Source organism: Seriola lalandi, unplaced genomic scaffold (assembly GCF_002814215.2).
Source record: "Seriola lalandi dorsalis isolate HSWRI2012SDOR001 ecotype SW California unplaced genomic scaffold, Sedor1 jcf7180002054451, whole genome shotgun sequence".
Taxonomy (NCBI): Eukaryota; Metazoa; Chordata; class Actinopteri; order Carangiformes; family Carangidae; genus Seriola; species Seriola lalandi.
In genome coordinates, this window is record NW_019525004.1 from 123887 (window position 1) to 150249 (window position 26363).

Sequence of the window (26363 nt, forward strand, 5' to 3'; positions counted from 1 at the left end):
AAGGCAAGCAGTAACACCACTCTATATCATCATGCCTGTGACACAAGGTGCATTGTTTTGAAGAGAAATGTCCTGGACTCCATGTTTCCATTCATTTTAAGAGAGCAATTTCATTTTAATTGGAGATTTGATTCATTTCCTGTATTCATTTGGTCTTTAACAACTTTGTTTTCTGTGCCTTTACATAATTCTAGGATTAGAGATTACACATCCTGTGCTGTTTAGTTGGCTTGACAGCATTACCACTGCCATTTGGTGGGCCCTAATTTAATCACAGAAAACTGTTTAAAGATTTTTTTTCTTCTTTTTTTTTTGTTGAGAAAATGCTGAAATCCAAGAAGAAAAAAGATATGCCTTTCCCTCCAGTCAGAAACATCGGTCTCTGATATATAGCAATATGAGCAGTGGTCACAGAATTTACATGATGCACTGTTGTTACAAATTGTAATCAAATTGTCAGGTACTCATTAACATTGATGAATAAACTTTTTTTTAAAGTATATTTTTTTGGGCTTTTTTATGCCTTTATTTGATAGTATAGTGGAGAGAGACAGGAAACAGGGAGGCAGAGAGGGGGAATGACAAGCAGCGAAAGGCCGTCCGATGCGGGATTCAAACCGGGGCCAACTGCAGCGAGGACTGTAGCCTCTACACATGGGGCGCCTGCTTAGACCACTACGCTACACGACGCCCCGATGAATAAACTTTAAGGTAGAGATATACTTGCTTTTTGTGTGTGCATAATGACTACTTTGTGTATCCTGCACCCCTTTGGAGCATTGGTTGTACACATCTTCAGAAATTAATGCTACACATACACAAGATGTAATATGCACATGAACACTAGGGACTGTGTAGGGGAAGCGCTGGGTGGGATAATCAGTGGAGGAAATCATCAAATGTCTTGGCAGGTTTTCGAAAATGTTGGTGGTGTTTCTCATCATCGATTTCTCGCATTGGCAAAAACTAAAGAAACATACCTTTCCATGGACTGTATATAAAGATGGATGTAGCCTCCGTGATGTCACCCATGGGTTATTGAGGAGCGGTTTTGAAGCTCAGAGTGGGTTGCTCCTCCATCATCATCTTGGCAGTGCCTGACTGCACCTAACTCCCGGCTATTCCAAATGCTGGTTTATGGCAAGCATATGCTCACTCATCTGTCACTCAAAGCGGCCACACCCTCAAATATGCATAACTTTAAGCCTTAATGAAATATAAACCGGTGAGTTGTGAAAAAAGCCCCCCCCCATACAGTTTTCATAAAGGAGGAAATTAGCTATAGAAAGCAAAACCGTTTATTTCTGCTGTAAACTTGTGCGTTTTAACATGGGAGTCTATGGGGATCGACTTGCTTTTTAAAGCCAGCCTCAAGTGGCCATTTGAGGAACTGCAGTTCTTGTCACTTCCATGTTGGCTTAATTTTTCAGCCACAAATTTTGCTGTTTGGGCCCTACATACCATCTACAGTGGCGCCGCTGTAATCTTTTCTGCTGTGATCTCACACATTTGTAACCTTCTCAAGTGTCGCCATTTTTATTGTCTAAATCATGAAAATCTGTTAATTCTATATGGTCTGAGTGCTCTAGTGTGCCCTCTTGAGATATCCTCCAGTAACACACAAAGTACTTGGTAAGTATTTGAAGGATTACAGTCACGACACAGCCGGTTGTCTGAAAAGCAGGATATCTCTGGCTTTAGAGACTAAATTACAAGCCCCCAGTGCCTTCTTTTCTTTGGAACTGAAGAGAAGTTTATGAGAGATTTTTAAAAAAGATATTCACAAGCGTCTGAGCATGCATGAAAGAATAGTCCCATAATGACATAAATTATAAGAAAGAGAAAATGTAAAAGAGAAAAAAAGGAAAGACAGAGCTGTCCTAGAGCGGTAGCAACATCAGCCTTTTGTCATCATTGTCTCATCCTGTACATTTTCCTCAGATGTGGCACCATATGCATGAGTATGCTGTGGTCGCACATGGCTCTTCAATTTGCACCAAATTACATTACAAGTTTAGCATTGCGAAATTAATGAGAGGGACTCAGTGATTTAATGAACTTGGACTGTGCTGTGCACTTGTGGCTCATAACCAACCGTCTCTGTAATGGGGCGCCAGCTACAGCCGGGTCTCAGTCCCTATGTAGACTGTTCAATAAGGCCAAACCTCTCACCTTAATGACTGTCGACTTTTTTTCCTCAGTCGGATGCACTTTTAATTATCAGCTCCAAGGCTCTCTGTAGCATCTGTACTCAGAGGACAGGGCTTGCCTTTTAACTAAGAACCTCCAACTTTACAGAGTTGGCTCAAAGTCAGCCTCAAAAATCTGTTAGCTTTGCTAAATTCAGCCACACAGCAGCAGAAGTGAAGTAACTCTTTCATGGCAGTGTCATCTTTAGCCTGGCTGCTACACTAATAACCTGCACTGCTGCCGAGCTGGACTTCATTTTATGAGCAGCAGAGTGTCCTGACAAAGCAAACAACTATGACGTAACACAAGTAATGACAGCCATGATCCAAATATGTGGAGAATTATTCACAGTTTAGCTTTCAGTAGACACATTTCTAATACTAATGAGAAAACCCTTTGCCATATTTGTTATTCGATTGAAGAGAAGTATGACCTTGAGGAGTCGGGTGGGAGAGCAACTTTAATGCTAAACTGACTCTAAAAAAAGAAAAAAATATCATAAATCCTTTCAGAATCAGCCTCTCACACACTCTGTAGCTACATCATAGATGCTCTTGGAATTCAGGATGTTGCCAACACATCCTGAAAGCACAAAGTTCCTCTGTCCGACTACATCCCTCTCAACAATCTGAGGTGTCAGTCATGTGCAGAGGACTTTCTTGAAACAAAGTGGAGTCTAATCAAGCTGCACAAACAGAGTGCTGCGTTTCCCCCGCTGCAGAATGCTGCCTATTCCTGTGGTTCACCCAAACAGTCACAGGCAGCAACAATGGCTTTCTACCAAAGCAGCTGTTTCTCTCTCCCTGCTCAAACCCTCACTGGGACATCATTACTGTGGAGCACATTTTCATTCATCAGCCTCTGAATGATGCATCGGTTTATGGAAGGGCTTCTCAAATGAGATTCGTTTCCATTGTCATACTACATTTTGCTCTTGTTTAACTACATTTGTAAACAATTATGAATTCAGATTGTTAATCTTTAAGAATATCATAAAATACATTATTTTATCCTCCTTTTTATGGCAATGACTGTTTAATATATTCATGTTCGGTAAATGCTCTGTGTTATTTTACATTCCTGTGCAAACATTCAAGTTGATAATCACAGAGATGCAGAGGAATGTGATTAGTAACAAGACAGTTCCTGTGTCAACAGTTTCTCATGGATGTACATGTTGGTAGTAGTTGTCTTGTATTCTGTTAAATGACTATTATTACCCTCCCCAAACTATTCAGTTGATGATCTTTAAACATTTCAGTCTGCCTTCCTGTGTTGTTTGATATTTCAAGCCTGTAAAATATCACTTTGAATGACATTAGAAGTACATCCACTCTGCTAACTATCTGGTTGCTAAGTCACTTTTTTTCACTTCAGTATATCAATATTCTACTAACACTACTTACAAAAAAGTTATTTATTTTTTAATCTTAATAACCACAATGCTTTTAACCTACAGTACTCATGAATCCAAGCCCAACATTTCTCCTGTTTCCAAAGCCAGTGCAGCCAGTTTGGGAAGTCCTCAAAAATGGCATTTCATGTCTCTACTGCATATTGGAAAAATAAACCTCAGAAAATGAATCTTCACACTCTCGTACCAGACTAAACTCTAATAAATGGGGCAGTGGCATTCTGCGATCGCAGCACAGGTCCTGAGGGAGACTGAATAAGTATAGTTAAAATGGCACTACAACAAGTGTTTAGCAGATAATCTTGCTGGGTCAGCGGATATTTTATTTAGCAGGTAACTCAGCTGGATGGGTATCTTTGAGTAACTGGGTGTTCTTCCTCCACCACTGTGTTGGGGCTAAGTAACAGCCTTGTTAGTCACTGGGCTGCGGCAATAGTTTTTATATACTATGTTGTAAATGGCCCTGTCTTATCTTCAACTGCAGGATCATCTTTTAAATAAAGCACGTTCTCCATGTGCTTCTATTTATGGTTTAACCATGCTAGTTTGTTAGAAGTTTTTTTTCTTCAAGTGTAGTTCAAATGGATGACATGATATTCACCTCAATCAAGTTTGATTTTGCAGAGAACTCTATGTTAGCACATGACACTGTTGACAACGTTTAGGATTAACATTTTTAAGTCTTTATTTTTTTTAATTATGTATGTGTTTGAAATGATTCATTGTTTTCCTCAGTGAGGGGCAAACAGCTTGAGTGAACAGTATCTCATCACAGATGAAAGCATAGCCTGAATGCAACATGCTAACGCCGGCTCAGTTCTGCTACATTATTAATAAGCTTCTTATTTGTAAAGAACATCTAATAGCATTCCTTTTTTGATGTGCAAACCAGACTTTGTGCAGCAAAATAAATCACCAGTTTCTCATCTTCTGGAAACTCTAATGTGAGTGTGCTATTTAAAAAATAGCACAGGACTACAGAAGGAAAAAAAAAGAAAAAGAACTCTTGGATTTGTGAGCCAGACACTGAGCATGAGAGTCATATTTGGGCCAAGATGACTTATGGGATGGACAGATGTCTAACATTAGTGAGAGAGATGAGGAGCAAGTGTAAGAGGATGGAAATACGCTCAAATCGAACAGCGGAGGAAAAAGTAGAGCATAACAGACATTAAGAGAAATCTATTTAAAAAGCATATACAGGCCCACATCAAACACACCACCAGGAGGAGAAGGTTGCTGAGTGGGAGTCATCTCATTCCTCTCCCTCTATGTTCTTCCTGCAGTGCTTCCTGCAGCTCCCGTTTTGCTCTCTGTTCTTGCTCTACTGTCTTCCTCTGCGCCATCTAAATATTTCATATGTAGCCTGATGTTGTTTTAGGGATGTGTCCCACTCTTTGATCAGACAGACTGTCATTGATTCGTTGCTGGAGCACAGTAAGGCATCGGCTGTTTCATCACAGAGGAAAAGACAATCAAGACAGGCTCACTGAACAAGGACAAATCAATAAATAATGCATCATCAGCTTGTATTCAGCTGTTTTATCAATCATTAAAAGGCCCAATACAGTGCAGTCCCACCATTACACGTTGTTGCCACCAGTGAAATGAATGTGTGTACATGCTATTCTGTGTGTTCCGGGGTCAAACCAGCTTGGATGTTGTGTTGCTGTGAAAAGAAAAAAGAAAAAAATCACTATATATTGCTTTTACACTTAAGTTCAATATCCTGTTGTACATCTTGAATGGACTCTTTGGAAATGCTAAAAATCAAATAGCAAATGCAGCAGTAATTACAGAAGGACACTTCTGAGTCAGGGAAGATGAGCTGTATTCTACAAAATCATATCGGCTCTTGCTGCATTACTGAGCCAAAACCCACTGACGCTCTGGCTTTGATGTTCAAACTGTGGTCCTGCACAGCCAGGAAAAAAGTGTTCTAAAAACGGGGGCCTAAAATCTGGGAGTGAGAGGAAATGTTGCTGCTGCCATAATCCTATGGGTAATCGTTTACATTTGATCACCATGCATGAATATGAATACTGTTCTGCGTGTCCTTGAAAAATCCCCCAACTTACAGTCACTTGCTGGGTTAGAGAGAGAGAGAGAGAGAGACACACAGAGAGACAGAGAGAGAGAGAGTGATGTGAACATTTTCTGCACTTCTTCCGTAGGATGACAGCTATTCAAACGGCTTACTCCAACCTCCAGCAAAACGACTAGCGTGAAACCGAGTCACAAGTGGCACACATTTAAATGCACTCAGTGTGGTGTTGCGAAAACAACACGAGGGAGACAAAAAAAAAGAAAGAGAGAGAGATGAATAAGAGCGGGCGCTACAGTGCCTAACAATGCCAAGTAGAAGATTACAGATGGCTGGCTTTGTGGAGGGGTGCTTGAGCATGTTTTCAGGCTCATTTCAGTGTAATTTTCTCCCTTTATCCATGGGCACGCAGCCTGTGAAGGGTCAGAATGAAGCATGGAGCCTCGTGGAGAGAGGAAGGCCAAGCAGTGCGGACATGTAGGCAGAAAGGAGACGTGATGGGGCGCTGGAACGGCTACTGCTAATCCCTGGCACAAAGGGGGAGAGAGAGAGAGAGAGAGAAAGAGACAGTGTGTTTGCTGAAGCATGCATGCATGCACAGATAATGAAGCACATCACTATGCTTTGGATAATTTCATCTAAATTGCGAATGCGACCTGAACTTCCCTTCTAGATCGAAAAGTATTGTGCTTCAAAATTAGCTGTAATGAATAAGTTTAATTTCAGGATTTATTACATACATTCAGAAAAAGCTTAAATTTAAATTCTGCCATTGCACAGATAAAGAGGATTCTGATGTGCCAAAAAGCAAAGAGCATACTGAAATTCAATTAAAAAAAGAGGGGCTCCAATAAATGGACTGAGAAATGGGAAAGCGTTCGTGTATTGTTGCCTTCAAAATGGGCATAAATTGTAGGGACAAGCTATTTTTAACTAGTGACCCATTTATTTAACTGTGTTAACAGAAGTTCAGTTGAAATTGGCCCAATAGAGTTAGGATCCCAGCAGGGTAGTATCAAGTTAGATAAAAATTTAAGCTTACAATCCCCTCTTTTAAAACAGATTTGATGTTTTCACTCCAATTTTGAAGTTCAGTCTAGATTACAGAACATGAACAAGTCATCTCGAGAGGCCACCAGCAGCATTTAAGATTTTTCCTTTGACATCCTCAAGAGGTAAAGCCCAGAGTTGGTCTATTAACAATAGATGGAGAGCAACTTTTATGGTAATGTGGTAGAGCTGGAGCTGATTCTGTAGGGATATAATTTGAATTTATGCTTCAGCGTCAAGGTGTATTGGTCTGAATGAAGATGCCTGCAGCATAAGAATCGATTTATAGTTCAACCTAAGATTTCACACGTTGCACCAAAAGTACGAAAGGATCACTACATGTTGTAGCAAACTGTAAATTATCAGGCCTGATTATGCATCCCAAAGTAATCATAATAACATTTTACTTACTTTTTGATGCAGAACAATGATACGGTATTGCCTGATATACATAGCTAATGAAAAGAAAACCATACTGAAATACAGCACCTGAAATACTCATGTTTACATTCTTTCATTCACTTTATGAGATTAACACTCGCTGTGAGCAGAAGGTTACTGTGTTTACTGTGTTACTCACTGAGCCTTACTTATTGATTACTGAGCCTTTCTCCAAATTGTTTCATGTTGTCTTCCATATTAACAATCTTGGGAGAACACAAGGTAGCCTGAGATGACCAATCAAAGTTCATTCACTCCTGGCATGGCACCTTGGTGTTGTTTTGTGTCCGTTTTTTTCAGCATTTTTGAGGAGGTGCACGCACGCCATCTTTGCTGCAGCCTGGGGTGTAGCTACAAAGATGAAAGCCATGAGTTTTAAGACATTTCATGCAGTTTCATGTGATCAAAGATGGTGGCTTTTGCAATGACTTCTGTCAATTTTTGTTTCAATAATCTTAGAAAGAATGGACGCATGGAGATGGAAATGCCTCTGACAAGAACATTTCTTACCACATTTAGTAAAATACATACTCCTGATGCTTTTGTATTGAGACGTTAGTGTTCTCAGGAGTACTTCAGCACTTGCCAATATAGTGGTTTCAACATAGGCATCAATGTGGCCTGGGAGTATGCAAGAGTATCTACTGAATGTGAAGACATTGGTTATAGTTTCAGCTGAAATCTCCCCTTTGGGAATGAAGCAATCAAAGCTGATGCTAAAATGACCTGCAATGACTTCACACATATGCCGTCTGTTCATAATGTGGGAAATAACACTATGATATGACTGAAACCAGAAACATGAGACTCACAATTCACAACAGTACCTGGTTCCCATGAGTCAAACCAAGGACAAAAAGCCCCAAGCGAATCTGTCACAATGTAACCCTCTACCCACCCAGTCACATTTTTGATGTATAAGCTTCTAAAAAGATGGGCATGAAAAAGGCCCTTTGTGCAAAGCAACGTTTTATAGAGAACAGTGGCTTAATATCTGGTGGGTATTCCCCTCGAGTCAGGGGATGTCACATATGCACATGACAAAACACACACACAAAAACGCACACACATTGAGATGGACAAAAAGAGTCTCACAGAGGGACCATTCAACTGGATGTATGCAAAGAGATTCCCTACATTTCAAGTTTAACGTACTCTCACTCACACACATGCACACAAACTTTCTGTCACCCCTCCGCTCTCTTATGACAGAATATGCCCTTTGTTCATGTTCTGTTAGGGAGTGTTGGGGGGCCGGGTTTCTGGGGCTCTGGGAACGGACATGAATAAATGGACTGTCCTTCATGGCAGCAATGAGGAGAGCAGCCAAACACCCCAAGCAGGAGATCTTACATCCATTATCAAAGGGCCTTTTGAAACGGCTACAGCTACAACTACGACATGTGTGAAGTGGTAGTTACACACAAGCTTGTCCGAGCCCACATGTATTTGCAGGATCACGTTGTGAATGAATGCACAGAAATGCACCACCAAGTACTATGCGCGCACGCACACGCACGCACACACACACAAACACACACACACACACACACACACACACACACACACACACACACACACATTCCTCTATGTGTCAGATCCAACAAAAAAGCCTCTTCTCTTCTCTATCCAAAATACAGCAAACCAAATGGACAGTGCCAAAGACCTAGGCCATGGAGAAATATTGAAAAGGGGTCTTTCAGAACAGGAAATTAATATTTGATTCAAGCACTGCTGCTTTTTAGAGAGTGCTGTCTTGTATGCCTAGAAATGAATACATCACTAGGACCATCTGCCCACTTATACTTAAATGCTTAAAGTGAAAGACTAAATTGTGTATAGGCTACAAAGAGGATGAAAGAATATAAGTACAGGTTCTCATTCATTTCCCCAGAAGACCTGCTTTTTCCACAGCAGTGGCTCAAACCGGGCCGTTAATCTTAACATGGCAATGTCGCAGACTAACATAAAAAACGTTTAAAACATTGAAGCCATTATTCCCCATTACTACTGATGTGTCCAGGCACCTACATCACGCTATGGGACAGCAGAGCTCTTCTGCAGGTACAATAGTTCTGGCTTTCTTCAAGTTACAGCCATCTAAGGAGGGATGACTCTGAAATACTATAGTGCCTCCAGGGTGCCACAAAACTATGATTACCATAAGATACTCTGATCAAAGGTGCTGCTACACTAAATCCCACAGGCATCAACTGGCTACATTTTGCAAAGAAACAGCATTTGAATACATCTTTTCAATTAAATGAGCTATTTGTACATTTTGCTATTGCTACATTGGCAACATTAGCGATAACAGCTGTTTACTGACCAGTCTTGCCAAGAGTTTCAGCCACTGTTGCATTTACAAGACAAGAGGTTATAATATGTCGTCTGAGCAGCGCTATTTCTTCAGAGCACACTGGACACTATAGTGACTCGGTATCGGAAAATGATGAGATTGGCCAACTGGGCCAGGGCTAGGTGGTTAGCATGCTAACTTCAGTGGAAGTAAAAAAAATATAATCAAAACAAGAGGGTTGCCTTCCAGCTCTGGAGACAGCGCTTGGCGAGCAAAGGAATGAAGTTTGATGCAGAACTCGGAACATTTCTTCCAGACTGATAAGTAAACAGCTGATAATGTTAATGTTGGCAATAGGAAAACTTACACATAGCACCTTTAAAAGTAAACTATAATTAGAACTAAAATTATCTAGGATTACCTGGGGCAGAGTTTAATTCATTCTCCTACCTTCAAGTTTGTTTTAATTGCATTTGTAACAATAGCTCTATCTCAAAGACAGATGATTGGATCACAGGGTCAAACATTGGTTCACTTGTGTCTGGATTTGAGAGAGATTTGTTCAAAATCATGACTATTGATCGGACTGCTCTAGCCCATCAGAGGAACAATGTGAATTCTAAAAACCTGAGTCAGAGACACATTTGGATTCTTTCGAGTTACAAAGTTTGAAGGACTTTACATCACAGAAAATCACGTTGCATAACATCTGTTAACTGCACAATCCTTGTACCTACATTTACTCATCTCGTTCTCTGGAGAGGGTGAATGTGGTGGAAAGATTTAGCCACTGTTAGCACTGAACATTCTGCTGCTTTTTAAATACACTTTTAAGTTTCAGTTAACCACATCTAATCTATTGCTTTTCCGTTTGGGGGATTGAAGTCTGTGTTTGCATTAAAAATCACGCCTACTGGTGAAGCCTCACATTAGGTGCTATTTTCATTCCTTGTTAGAACGGGAGAAATTGCCATGTCATGGTTTTTCTCCAAGGCCTTTCCCCAATACTCTCATCTTTACAATATCGCTGAGCTGACAACTTTAGTCCAAGACACCTTGAAGAGTGCAGCTGCCTGGAGCAGTCTTCTAATAGCCATCTGTGTGAGACTTTATAAATCACTTAACCAACAGCTCTCTCGATTACTAATCTCATCACTTACTCAAATAGAATCTACTGGATTTCTTTTTCTTTCTGTGTAGAGTGGACGAGCTGCCCTTTGCGTGTTGTGTCAGTTGTAGCGGCCTTGTTGTGGATTTTCTGAGTACCGTCAGTCAACACACACATGCAAACACAGACATACACACACTGCCGGACAACTCTCTTGACTCTGAAGTGTTCTAATTAGTGTGGATAAACACCGGAGTTGATAACAGTGTGCTTGTTTAAAGCTATTAGAGCTTCCTCCATGATTGATCTGTTAGTTTTGTTTGGCTAAAGGTCACTGAGAGGCAAAAGCCAACAGCTTTGGCAAGATGTGAAATGACATGATGCTGTCTACACAACGCTGCAACAGGTCAATCACAAACTATGTACAACATATATAATATGGGCAACCTTTCTGGTGGCAGTCTGCAGCTGTGTGTGATCAAGGGCAAGGACAATTTTGTCATTCATCCCACCCAAATGCTATAGCAGGTCATTTCACTGATATGTTCCTTCAGACTATAGAACTGTATGTTGTCAGTTGTATATACTGTATACTACACATGGGAATCCATCCAAAAATTGGAGTGCGGATCAAAGTGGTTCACTGACTGTCCAGCTGGTCGACACTGCCTACAGCCACACTGCTGGCTAAACATTACTCTGTTGTTAAATTCAAAACATCTTTAGCCTGTGGAGCCGCTTCTTGTAATTCACAGGCAGTGCGCTTTCAGATAAAGTAATGTCACGGGGAAAACACTGAGATCCATATGTCAGCTGTTAATTTTGCCGACAAGTGTTTTGGAAAGCATCCATTTACTAGGGTGCAAATGTTGGCCAGCCGTTTCCTGTTGGTTTGGCAGCCTGTTTGCAATGCTTGAGATGTTCAGTTAAGAGTTGAAGAGTTTCAGCCATAGAAGAGTGTTTGTTATCTATAATAAATTTCACAATTTTCTCAGTTATCAGTTTTGTTTTATTGCTGTCACGCTTCTTCAATGTCTCCAACAATGCTTTTTGCTTCTGCAAGTCTTTTATCAAGTTTGTGTCTTTGGACCATCCAATGCTCCTAAATTCCAACAATCCAAAAAAGCAATTCTGCTTAATTACTTATGCAACAGAAGATCCAACCACATCATATTTCAGTGTTTATTTGTTAATAGTTCATATCAAATTGTAGATTTCTTCTGATATCTGAGCCCATTTTTCTATCTAGACCGATGCAGATCCTGAGCATTTGTATAGTATTGTAAAGATCTCTTGGGGGAAAAAAACAAATAAGATTCTGCCGAAATAAAATTACTGAGGATGTCTCAAGCTATACAACATCAACTCCACTAAGTCACGTTTTCCTGTGCCGTCAGAATAAAAAAAAAAAACATGCATTCCCTGCACACACAAGAAGAGGTGGCCTTGATCCATGTTTCCTTTAAAGTGTGCCTGCTCGGTTTTTGCTCACTGAAGAAAAACTCTAATTGTTGCACCAGAATGTCAAACTTATACTGTATGAGATTTGACTGAAATACGCTGCAGGCAGGCTATAGATGGTGGCTCTTAAAATCTAATTCTGCTTACTATCAAAATTGCATTGAGAAAATGCTTCACGGGTCAGTGTTTAGTTTCTGAAAATTATTTAATGAGCGTATGTATTGGACTGATTACTACTGAGGGGAACCATAGATGAGTTGAGTTGAAGATACTGTGACAGAGGAGAGGAGAGGAGAGGAGAGGAGAGGAGAGGGCATTCTCTCTGTGGACGGGGAGGCTAATCCCAAACATGGAGCAGATTAAGAACATGATACAAAATGCACATCCATGAGCCAGAGCCCTCAGCTGAGAAACAATCTGCTTAAAGGGATCGAGAGCACACGAACACAAACACATGCAGATTTGTGTCCCTGCTATGTTACGAACACCTATCACACACACAAATACACACAACCTAACCTTTGGTCATATCATCATATAAACATTATTTTTTAAAGTGTAGATGTTTCATAGCAAATGTAGTAGAAGACAACAATAATATCTATGACATGACTTTTTCTTTTTACAAAGTGAAACCAGCAACAACGATACTGCAAATACAGAAACCAGGTGCTACTGGAAAGGAAAGCATGGACATGCACATATGATTACACATGCAAACACAGACAGATGGTTACAGATTATACTGGCATAGCCATCTATAAAACATATGACAATGTTGTCGAATTCTCCTCTTAACATCAACTAACAAACTCGTGTCTGTGATTTTGTGTGTATGAGAGAGACAGAGAGAGAGAGAGAGAGAGAGAGAGAGAGAGAGAGAGAGAGAGAGAGAGGTACAAAGATTTCCCAGGGATTATATATCCATAGTGCCATCTAGTGTTTCCTGGAAAAACACACACAAACACACATGAGATTCCAGCTGCAACTGTGCTACAGACAGTAAACTGTTTTAAAGCCTTTTCATGTAGGTCATTACATAAGCTGAAATAATATCAAGTCATTTCAATAGTAGCTATCCCCTTCAAAATTCTCCATGGGCTGTTTGTTTACATTTCTCTATTGCGACACAAGAACTGTACTAAGGCTTTATGAGAGCTGACAACCAATTTATAAAATATGGAACAAGTGAACACATTATATGCTAAAATTCCAGTAAAATGTGTATAAATAGAATAAAATGTGAAAAAATAGAATTGAGGTTCAAATTGAAGGAGAGTGGGAAAGAGTAGAATCTAGATTCTGTGGAGAGCAGCGACAATGACTTAAAAGTGGGAAAGTGGGAAAGCCATAGGCAGTTCTCCTAAGAGATTAACTACATATTAGCATATATAATTAACAACAACATATTAGTAAAATGATTCATTACATAATAACTTGTGAGTAAAATCATAAACTGACTCATTACATCAGTAATTATGTCTTTGTTATATGATATATGCACAGTAATGATAATTACACCACATAACTTATTATTAGTTATGTATCTTGTTTAAATATTTTAGAGCTGTCTGCCTTAGATAGAAAGGATCAAATTTAAGACAGTTGCATCAACAGGAGCTGATGTAAAAGCCATTTGTCTGTTGATGATGGTATTAAACAGCAAAAGCAGCAAAACAGGCATTTTATGTGACACTAGGTTTGTATTGTGTTTTCCTTGGACCAACCAGTAAAGGTATAAGTGTAAGTCATTGCCTGATCTATTGTAGGCTAATATGTGTGTAGCCATTACAGAGAATTAACTTTTCACATATGTACGGGAATAAATTCACATCACTCACTGCTACACACTAATTAAAACATCAGGAGACTGAGGAGAGGCTTCTAGCTGCACTAGAGACGATGAAAAATTCATTTCCAATTACATTTGGACACGGTACTGTCAAATATACCTAATCGTTTAAATATTTTTCTCACCATGACAGGAATGTTCCCGCCAACCTACATTTTAGTGTCACGCATCAAAACAGAACACTTCCTGTGATGCTGCACTCACACACTCACATCAAAGATACTCATACACACACAAACGAATGCCTGCATGCCCACACAGGTTTAAAAAGAGGGGCTTGTTACAAACTACAATGCGCAGCAAACAGAAGCTCAACATAAACATGTCACCTATAGCAGTAAAAGAAATTGCATAGTCCTGATAGAGCAGAGAAACCGATTAAATGGGCCACCTTCGTGCTCTATTCCACTGCAGGATTGAATAGCAGTGCTATAGGAGCTGTTGTTGCTGTTGCCGCTGAAATTCAATATACTCTGGCTGGAAAGCCATGTCCTGCAAAATCCATTATCAAACAGGCCTCTTCTTAAGAGCACAAAGGCCACAGCTTTGCATATCTATGTGTGTGTATGTGTGTGTATACAGTGTAATTGCTGCTGAGGACATTGAGCTTATAGGGGCACTGACTGAGTACTAAACTGTCCCTACTCCCAAGTCCCCCCTCTGTCTTCCCATCAGTGTCGTCCCTGCTCATCTACTTCTCCCTCCATCTGTTTCATCTCTCTGCCGTCCTCCAGGCTGCATCACTCCCCAGTGTCTACTCTACACTCTACTTCATCAGCCCCTTCAGGATTTAAATGACTTTAATGGCTGGATTTTTTTCAGCGAAATTAAAGGCTTCTTGTAAATACTGTCTATGGTCCGCATGAGATTTAATTTATCTCTGATCTTTTCGGGTATAAAACCTCTCAATTATTTATACAGTGTCCTTCTTTTGGATCAATGCCAATTATAGTATTTGGCCTTTAATATGGAAATATGTTATGGAAAGGTATGATATCCACTTGGTGGCATCAACTGTAACATTAGCCTCAGATTATGTAGGGATTATTAGTGGAGAGGATGCCTGGTGAATTTGCCTGTTTTTGCTTTGAATTAGATATTTCAATTCTTTCAGTTCTTTCCCATAATAACATCTTTCATGATGTTTTATGGAAATAAATCCCCTCTTTATACCGGTGTCTCTTCAATCATAAAATCATAAAATGGGACACAGAAATGTTTTCTGGTGGGTCTTGGTGAGAGAAAAAAGACTCCACTTTGATTCTCAAGCTAAAAAAAAAAACTCCCATCTGATTCTCTGGCTGAATTTTTGTTTTTGCTGGAAGCTCCAAGTCATTTTATGTTCTTCCCTTTTCCCCTTGTGCAGTTTTCCTAGAGCATCTTGAAAGAGATTTCAAAAATGTCATTAATTATTAGCATCTCCCTTGTCAGCGGAGTTCAGTGTGAGAGATAGAGAATAGGCCTACATATCTTGTGGGTTGGCAGTGAATGGTAAACATAAAGACGCTACCCTAATTCAAGAATAAAAGTAACTCTGTACATCAGGGGGATATTTCAAACTGTCACTGCATGAAACTGAGGCAAAAAGGGGCTGGAGAGGAAAAGTATGAAAGCATTATCTGAAATATACAACAACGTTTCATATGCCAAGGGAACTTCTGAACAACTGCAAGCTATCTGTTTTGATCCATTCAGGTTGATTCACCTTGATACGTATCAAAACTTCAAATTCTGTTAAGTCCTTAATTGTTACAAGAGACACATTTCACCATTTTGTTCCCAAGAAAGACACACTGAATTAAAAAAAGAAAAAAACACACACAAATGCACACACTTAGGACTGTCAAGGTTCTCTCTCTCTCTCTCTCTCTCTCTCTCTCTCTTTCTCTCTCATTATTCCAATTAGGTTTGTTAGTTAGCTAGTTGGTTAGCTACCCATTGGATAGCTCTTTGATGTGAACAGATTAAGTTCACAATTTTTTACATAAGTATTTAATTGAGGCTAAACAAGTTTTGCTATTGCTACATAGCCAACGTTAGCATCACGGGTTGTCTATTCACAAGTCTTGCTGGCAGCTTTAGCCATCGCTGTGTTTACAAGACATTAGGTTATAATACATCTTCTGAGCAGCACAGACTGGACACTACAGTGACTCAGGAAAGTGATGAGATGGGCCAACCAAGCTGGGGCTAGCTGGTTAGCAAAGTATTAATCCAACATTTTTGAATACATGCTTAATCACTTTATTGCTATTCGTTATAGGAGTAGATTGTTACCAATCTCATAAGAAGCCACAACTAGGAGTTAGCTTAGCTTAGCATAAAGACATGAGGAAACAGCTAGGGTGGCTCTGCCCAGAGTTCACCTCCCAGCATCTCTAAAGTTCACAAATTAAAATGTTAGATCTTGTTCGTTTAATCAGTACAAAATCCATAGTCTAACAACGTCACTGCTCCCAGCCAAGAAACAGTCCAGCACATAAAACTGAAACTTGTTTTTGTAAAGATTAAACAAACAAGACAAAAGGTGTTAGTTAGCGAGGTTCCCAGTTGCTTGTAGGTGAATTTTGTTCATATTCACATTCAGACAGGGCCAAGCTCGCTGTTTCCACCTGTTTACAGCTTTTGTGCAAAGCTAAGCTAACCAGCTGCTGGATGTAGCCTCATATTCACTGTACAAACATAAGTGGTATCAATCTTCTCATTAAACTCGCCACAAGAAAGCAAATTAGAATGTTTCCCAAAACATTGAGCTGTTCTTTTAATCACCTCTGAGCCAAGTTGCTACAAAGGAGAAATTATAGCTCCTGCCAGTGTGTAATTTACTGACATATTTCTAATTAAATTTTCTGTTAACCCTAGCTGTCATTTGTGGATACAAAAATCCACAGCTTCCCAGTGCAGCTTCAAGTAACAATACAGTACAAAATCTGACAAGGCTTTTTCATGCATAAAAATGTGACTGACTGACTGATTGATTGACTGATCGATTGGAAGTCAGGTCAGAATGTTGTGTTATCTTATGCGCTATAAACCTGTATGTTTTCTCACTGCTCTACTCTTGGGATGGGACAGCAGCATGAGAGTGTGAGCTCCCACAAGTGTAAGCAAACTTCACACACTACCACAGTATGAGCAGTGGGAAAAGACTGGGAACAGGACTTGTAAGACAAAGGCCCAGAAGTGAAGCCTCATCCTTCTGTGAGAAATGTGCCACCGTCAGTCAGTGAGGGGGCAGAGAGATCATACTGCCTCTGGACCACAGTTTACATGCAAAGGAGTAAGGATCTAATTACAAGGCAGAGCAGGGGCCTGATACTGTATGCCAGGCTCCATTTGGGAGGGACAGGCAACATCCCTTGGGAATACAAGAGAAACTTGGGCTCGATACACTGTCCACCTCTCTTTCAACGGCTGTCATTCTGAAAAGATTATCTGTCTAAAAGAATTGATGGCTTTATACAGTGTTAAGGGAACTGCTTGCGATCTTGCTGATGTTCTTCTGCTTAAATTCTCTGTGGAATTTGAATATTGTTAGGGCATTTTGGGTTTTCTTATAAAACGTTCCAAGTGATCAATACAAAATAGTATAGGGACTTCTTTTTGTATACACATTAGTGAGAAAAAAAGCTGCACTTTATATGGGAAAGGATGCTGCTAGTTGTCCTTTTTGTCATTTTTACACGTCCAATGCATAGTAGCAATAAAGTTCTGTCCTTTCTGTGCTGAAAAACCTATAATACAAATTTGATCCTTGATTTGTCATTGACATAATTTATCCAGCAAAAATACCAAACATTTTTGATGGTTTGGATTTACTGCTTTTTACATCAATGTAAACTGAATATTTTGGGGTTTTGTACTGTGGGTTGGACAACACAAGCAATGACATCGTCTTGGGTTCTGAGTAATTGTGGTGGCCAATTTTCTTAATTGTATGACATCGTATTGAATGAGCAATTGGTTGAAAAAGTCATTCTGGGATGCAATTAATCTGTCAATCAGAACTGAACCCAAATGAAAATCAACAGCTGCAGCTTTCTTCCTAACACGTGAAATTTGGTGCATACTACAAAGAATAGCTGCCTGTGCATGTGAATACTGCCTCATGAGGACAGAGTCACTATGAACTTGCTATAATGACTAAGTGAATGAATGCTCGTGCTGTGTTTCATCACAAATGTCTTTCTCCATAGAGTAAAAAATATCTTAGAGCCAGTCAGAAAAATTCAGTTCAAACTGCTTTGAACAATGTTTGGATGTTTAGGGGGTGGAGGGGGGTGGGGTGGGTTGTTTATCAAAGAATATCACAAGGAAAATAACATATCATCTCAGTGAATGTGTAAAGGGTGAGATTATATAGTCACACAGGCAGCGGTACTGTGATAAAATTTTGACATAAAGGCTCCACTTCATTATCTTGCCCTATTCAAAATCCAGTCATCATGACCATAGTTTTACATCTCAGCACATATGAAAGAAAGACAACACCCACCTGCATTCAGAGCGCTGTATGGCCTTTTTCTGATAACCCAACAAAAAAAAAAAGAAAACACACTGCAAGAATGAGTGTTTTTTTTTGGTATCTTAGATCACATCCTCAACACAGCTGCTGAATGCCAGGGGGCTGGTGGTGATGGGTTGGGGAGGAGTCAGCATTTTCCCAGGATGCTTAGGCTACACGAGCTATGCGAGTTTGCTATTGCTGGGGTTTTCTGAGGACAGGTTTCCTCTCTCACTGGTCGAGGAATTTAACTATGTGATCCGAAAAAGCCATGATGCAACAGTAGAATTTTTTTTTCAAGCGTGAAAAGCCTGATGGTTATGGTGAAGGCCAGAATGCTGGAGCTTGTCCAGCCTCTCTGAGCAGGAGGGCTGATTTGAGATCGTTAAAGCCTTACTTTTGTGATCAGAGCTGACCAGACCAGTCTTATGAAATCCACAGATCTACCAGAGCCTCCTAATCATAAAGTACTATCATCTTTGATTTATAACATTCAATAAGAATTTAAAAATTTTAAGCACAGATCAAAGTATTATAGCAAATACTGTGAAAGAGACCCTTTTATTTTTACATTTAAACTTTTCATCTGCCTTACTGTAACTTAATTTTGATCAAGAGGTCAACTCCTTAATTCCAGAGTCAGGCAATTCCTAAAATACAAGTGATAATCTGCCGAGTACAGCCCTCGAGTCCTATTGCATTTTATGGAGTTACTGTATCTGACTCGATCATATGATCCCACAGCTTAGCATTAAAGCTTTCAGCACTCTTCAGGTTCAGCCTGGCAATCACCGTGTCGTATCGTTTTATGGAGCGAGACTCCCTCGCCCTGTATTTTGAAGTGAGGTCACGGCCATGCCAAAGCTCTCCATACATGTGAGGTAATATTCCACAAAATGACTGTCTGTCTTTGCTCCTGCTAATCATTCATGTAAGAAAATAACTCATCGATTTATGATGTCGATGATTCACTAACCAAGCGTCTTCATGTCTCCAAATGAGGAGGGGAAATTACAAAGTGGTGAACACAGAATCTGAAATTAGACCCCCCCCCCACAAAATACATTTATGCAACTATAATTATGCCAGTATAATCACTTGATTACGTGGAATACGGAGACCTCAGATAACAGACTGCAATTATATGGCATATAACAGCCCAGATTTATCACAGTACTTATGGCTCAATACAATGTGAAACCATATAACACACATGCATCATTCATTAATGCAAGACATGTTGATCAGAGCCACCGCCACCCCTGGAGACTCACAGGAGCGTCAGTTAAGTGAGGATGACTGGCCGGTTTTTCTGCTGCTTCTGCAGCTGTATTGGCTGACGATGAGGTTAAGCAATTAGTGTGGGGTCACTGAGAAAAATCTATGTGACCTTATAATTTAGCACCGTATGCTTGTGACAAATTGTTTCTTCTCTCTATAAACCTAATAATTAACACTCCTGTCAACACAGCAGAGGACACGTAACAGATAATCCGGCTGGAAACTGGCAGTAGCGCGCGGAGAACGGATAGGGCCTGCTAGGGAGATGATTAGAAACTACAAAGGAAAGATTTAGATCATGTTTGTAGGCGGGGTGCGTGTATGTGTGTCGAGCGAATCTGAATGAAAAGGACAGGTAGACATTAATTGGGAAAGGCAGGAGGGAGGAGATGATGGCGAGAGAGAGAGAGAGATAGAGAGAGAGAGAGGAGCAGGAAATGGAATCGAGTATGCTCGTGCATGCATCTAGTTGGAAAGCCTTACATTGCAGTTTGCCAGCAGAGGTCAGCAGGGCAGTGAGAGGTTAGGAGTAATTTATCACGGTGAATTAAGTAAAGAAGATGTCCTCCCCTGCTGTGATTACACACAGAACAAGTGGTGACAGAGGACAACTAGAGGTCAGTGTCATCTTCGATTCAGCTTCCACTCAAAAGTACTACAGCCTCTAAACCCTCTAGAGGGAAAGAGCCACTGACAGAGTATGCGATCATTGGATGCTTATATATACACACATCACTGCATTATGAGGGAGGAGAGGAGTACTCAGATCAAGGACAGTTTTAAACAAACAGCTTTAACATATCTGCAGATACAGTATATCACGCCAGACATAGGTGATGATTTCACAAACAGATTCAAGGCAGGGTTTAAAAAATGTATTAAGCTTCATCCAACCTGGCTGTATTGGAGCTATATTTGTTTCCGAACCCGTCAGAAGAAAAAACACCCTGTGCAAAATAATGTCTAACCTCTCTACGGAACATCAATCTACAGTTATGAAGGGACATTTACCCATAAATCCCCTGGTGTTTCTCAGGAAGAGATTATAGTGTAGCATTATAGTAGAAATAAATAAAGCAACCATCAGGTGCACGAGCTGCAGAGACTGAAACCTTTTCATCTGTTAATATACAGTCAAAGGCCACAGAGCATTTATGGTAAGAATGGCTGGCAGCTGTGTCCCTCCCCTGAGTAAAAACAATTTGGATAGTTTAGGATTATTTCGAGCAGGTCCCCGCTGAAGTCACAACATTAGTCAACATCTCTGCCCCTTGTGTTGGATCACTCAGTTATGCACAGCTTCACCCTCCCTGTTCTAAATGCAGGACATGTCGCCGCGGTCATGCAATCTGCCTCTCATGAAATTACCCCGGGGGGAGCTGGGCGATAACATCATGGGGCTTGACTTAGTGTCATTCAGCTAGTTCTCTGAATGCAGAGACAGTAAAAATCGTGACAATAAGAAAAGCACCCTCGTGAAATGTATCATATTCGCATTTCGCATTATCTCAATAAACCAACCCAATAAATTTTATTATGTTGTGACTTTTCTTACGTTTAGACATGAGGAATATGTGGAGCATGTGGCCATTCTTTCCACAATGTATGAAAAGCTGCAATAACAGGTGTACTTTTCAAAATATGCAAAATATGTAATATCAAATATTCACTGCACAAAGGAAGGATAACACAGAAAAGATTTATTTTAAAAAGGCCCAATCAGTGATATATATTCATATATACATGTATAAACAAAATGCTGGGATCACCCAGTATGATGCTGGGTGATGTGATCCCAGCATTCTGTTCCCCAAAAAGATTCTTACTGCTGTGTTAACAAAATTATGAGTGTGAATGAGCTTTAGAAAATATGAATTACTTTCTTTGTTGCATTTAAATACTCCCAATCAATTTGGAACTGGTAGTATTTTGCTGAGCTGCTACAATTACTTGATTTGTCAATTTTTTTCGAGAGAAAAATAATCAGCATCTGTTTTGATAGTTGATTAAACATTCAGGTCACGTTTCAAGAAAAAATACTGAACATCTCAGCGTCTCAAATGCTGAGATGTTGTCAGATATGCTGCTTTTCCTCGTCTTAACATTTTAGTAAACTGACGGGTTGGTTAGACAGTGCATGAGATTTGATGTTCGCCATTAGGAAATTGTGATTGCAATTAATTGTGAAAATAAATCAGCAGATTAATCACTTAGGAAAAAAACGACTAGTTGTGACCCCAGTATGTTTCAGTCCTGGGTTTTGAAAATTGTTCCTCCAGATATGAAAAAAGGATAAAAAAAAATATTTGATATCTCACATTACATTTGAATGCATTTTTCTGCAGAGGCAGTAACATACCTGCTACTACAGCACACACCAACTGCACTTACAATCAGTGACACATAAACATTTGATACCCAACCATGTGTTTTTATTGTGTCTCTTTGGAGGAGGGGACAGGATGTCTGAATGTGTGTGTGCATGTGTGTGTGTGTGTGTATGTGTTTAGGCGTAAATGTGTGCACATGTGCATGAAGGGCATGGAGGAGGCAGCAGTCTCCCCAAGGAGGAATTTATTTGAAAAGAGCCTCCCATGACCTGGCTTGATCTCATCCCTTCATTCTTCAGTGGGGGTTGCGCGTGCATGTGTCTCTGTCTGTCTGTATGTGTGTATGTGCGTATATATATATATATATATATGTGTGTGTGTGTGTGTGTGTGTGTGCATGCTCTCTGTTTGGGATTTGCAGATCTTTGTAACGGCTGTCTGTCCCCCCCCACACACAAGAGGAGAGGACAGGGCTGCACTCCCATCAATGGCTCACAGCACTAATCTGACTGACAGCTTGGTGCAGTTTTCAGCCAAGAAACGGCCCACCAGCAAGGTCCAAATACCTGACTGCTGAAGAATCTTATCTGCCACGAGATGACGGAGGAGGAGCTGCTCTCCCTACGCTGCGCCCAGGCAAATGCTGAACCTCCCGTCTCACTCTCTGCCTCTTTTATCCGTCTGCTTGTTGTTTGTCAGCACTAGACTGTGAGACCTACACTTCTTTGGACTCAGCTGGATGTGACAGTTTGACAGACTGTCACAGTAACAAACTAAAAGGCTCTGGCATGACACTGTTGTAGTACCATTCTTCAGGCATTTGAAATAACACCTTTAAACTTTCACCCTTCACATTTCATTTTTATAGATACGCACTTAAAAAAAAAGAAAGAAAAAAGAAACAAGTTTATAGTTTCTCTTAAAGCTGACTGAACACTTATTCTCTATTGTGCTTCTGTACCACTAATAAGGCAAAACTACAAAAGAGTCCTGCCACATCAGTAAAAACACCCCTACAAGCCATCTGCCTCGTTTCTTCCTCCTTCAGGGGCAAACTGTGAGCCCATTTAGTTAAGATGCCCACTCATCAATCAGTGGGGCTTTTCCACAAGCCATTCAACTCAGCTTGAACTAGAGGACCCTCATAATTGAATATTAAACCCCTGACGAGTGGCAAGGCAAACTACGGCGATGCTGACTGGAGGCTGTTATGTGTCGCTGCCGCTGCGATGGCAGATACGTGTGGTGCTGTTCAGAGCAGCATCAGTCACATCCCGCCTGCCCTCAGGTTAATCTGTCACACTGTCATAATTTCAATCTTCTGAAACGATAAGGTATCCGCAGACAGACGCACACAAACACTCGCACAGAGGTCCCAAGATGCAAGCAGGCATTAATTTACTTGGCAGGGATATACATTAACACAGCCGGCTTTAGCGGCAAAGCAGGGGCGCTGTTGAAATGGCTTTTCGTCCAGTTAGGTCAAGAAATGTATTTGACTTCTGGCGTATTCATTTTGCTCCATGTTTAATGCAGCATACTGAAGGAAAACAAAGAGGGAGGGATATGTAGACGGCAACAGATCAGACATAAAGATGAAGGAACAACATGTGACTCTGAAGTACAAATTTGATTGATTTCTAATATGATTTAAAACCAAAATGATGAATCATAAGGATTTAAGAAACACCGAAAACTGTTTTTTTTCTGGTGTTGTGCCAACATAATCTGATGTACGAAATGGATTTTGAGGCGGAACATGATGTGGGAAGGTACTCTTGAAAAGTTCAAAGGATGCTTTGTATACTGTTACAAATTTGGATTCTTCAAAAGTTAAAAAAAAAAAAAAAAAACACTTTCAGCAACAAAGATGCAACCATAGTGTTTCTGGAGAAGCAAACTGAGTTTTCACATCTGTGCGCGCTGATATGGCAGAACAGTGTAAACCAATTATTGGGCGAGAACAATGACTTCGGTCCGGTGTCCCTAATGATCTGACACAACCTTTCTATTCTGCTTTTCAGTTGCCATTAACTGCCGATGCATCATACAATGCACTGCCAGCGTACTCTGTTAAATCAATTATGAAAAATATGTAAACAAAACCAAACAGACCACACAACAAAACTGTTGTTTTTTTTTCACAAGATGCCGGGAAAAAAAAAAAAAAAAAACTTCAACGAAAACAACATACCAGCCCCCCTGCTGTTTTGTGAGGCTCCCCGTGAGAGCCCGGCCAAGAGGCTGACTCTGAGAGAAATGCCTCTTTCACAGTCAAACTAGCATCTACTGTTGACAGACAGCCCAGAACAAAAACATCCTCATGATGCGTGTCCTCTCTGGCCGACGGATCTGTGAGGATAAAGCGATTATAAATGTGTGGAGAGCCTCCCTGAGCAAACAAAGAATGTGACCAATTGGTTTTTTAAAAGATAAACGGGAGTTAAGATGTTTCATTTTTGGGCCAGAGAGTAAATGATCTGTGCAACATTTAGAATCTTTCCAACTCATCAATGTTTAATAGAGTAAATCTAAAAAGGAGGGTAATGGACACTGTAATATTATGACCAAGCTAACAAATTTAAACTAAGAGTTCACTAATTATGTATGGGTGTTAAGTTTCACTAGATGTGGGTCAGTTACATCTCCAACATTTTAATATTGCATGGGGGCTTTGCTATGGCAAGCAGAAGAGCAAAATAGAAATGCATTTAACACACCCAGCCACTCTGCACATTTCTCCAACATAAAGTCCTCAGGTATATTCAGAAAAACATGTACTTGGCCAGTTTTTTGATTGGCAGGTCCAGGTAGCTTCACGATCTTGCAAGCACACACGTGAAATTGACTTCAAGCAGGAAGAGAGTCAGCCAGGTGCACCGTCGTACAGTAGGTGTTTACTTCTATTCTTGGAAATCCTTGCAGCAGCAGCAGCATCAACACAGAATGCCAACCTTCTGTCACAGCTATAATCATCCCAGCATGTAGAAGCTGATGCTCCGTCTTTCTCCTTGAAAAAGCCACTGCTCTTGTCATCATTATAGTGTCTTAATAATTTCATCTAAGGGTACAATTGGGGAGAGAGGGATAGGGAGGGAGAGAGAGAGAGAGAGAGAGAGAGAGAGACATGGAGAGGCTGAGAGAGCAGGCAGCACCCTGTAGATGCATGATGAATGAGGGTGTCAGCTGTAGTCACCAAACTAGCAGCGCTGTCTCTGAGAGGGTCGGGCCCCATGCGCCGAGACCTGTCTCATTAACCACAGTGATCATGTATTAACAAGAGAGCAAGTGAGAGTAGGAAAATAAATCATTTTCTATAAGACGGTGCACCACCAGCTTTTGAAAGTATAATAACCGTCTCAGTGGATTAAATGTGGTATCACTGCCACTCAGCGTAGCTCTGACATCATATCACACAGCACGGCATCAGGATTAGAATGTAATTATTTTGGGATATAGTAATGACTTTAAGTAAATTTAAACAAATCATTTTTTATTTATTAGTGTCTGAACACACATTCAGAGGAAGGGACAGGCAGGGGCTGACACTTCTCAACACTGGACCCCAATTTCTTGCTCCTCATTGTTTTGGTATCCTGCATTATTGATGTAGAGCTGACAAAGCCACAGAGCCTCCACTGTCACCTGCGGCACTGTCTCCACAACAACCACGCCGACATACTGTCACAGCTACTGCTGGGAATGTTAAGGGTTCATATTGTATTTCTTAGTGAGTTTGCTTCACCCTGTTGTGTTTATGGTGCTACTATAGCATTCATATGGTTTCTGTAATATTCTATATTAGCCTATATGCATAGAATACTTTTTTTTTTTTTTTAAACAGAAAGCTTTCACAACTTTGATAACAACAATGGTGTGATGGCTGTGATGGCTCTGGTCCTCATGGATAGGAAAAGAAAACCTTAGCACCTACATTACCTACTGCATGTCTGAGTGGTAGCTGTCAGGGGCGTGGCCGGGAGACACCTCAGGTCAGTACCTGGGATCATATAGTACTACGACACTATGACGGAAGAGATAGATGCAACAAACGTGGAAATACTTCAACAAAACCCTCAAAAATCACCTGAGTGCGCTTCAACGACCGCAACACAGTCTCATTCACAGTGATTCCAATGAGAAACTGTCAGTTGTGTAGTGTTGTAGTGTAGTTTCAGCGTCCTCTAACACTTCTTAGCACCATGTTTTTTTTTGGTTTTTTTTCCAAGGCACCATTTTAAAAACAGATTAAGGTATCAATATGAAGTCAGTGATGATGTGTCGCAGCACATGAGTGATGTGCTCTCTCGCCGCGCTCTTCAAATCACCAGATCAGTCACACTCTTTGTTTTTGCATCTTTCTGTCATGTTTGTGTGCAGGAGGGAGGG

At 40.4% G+C, this 26363-nt stretch overlaps 1 protein-coding gene across 3 annotated transcripts in view; it reads right to left on the reverse strand.

Annotated features, from left to right (window-relative positions):
• mid2 (midline 2) overlaps positions 1-26363 on the reverse strand; it is a 141913-nt gene that overhangs the window by 114936 nt on the left and 614 nt on the right. The window lies entirely within an intron of this gene.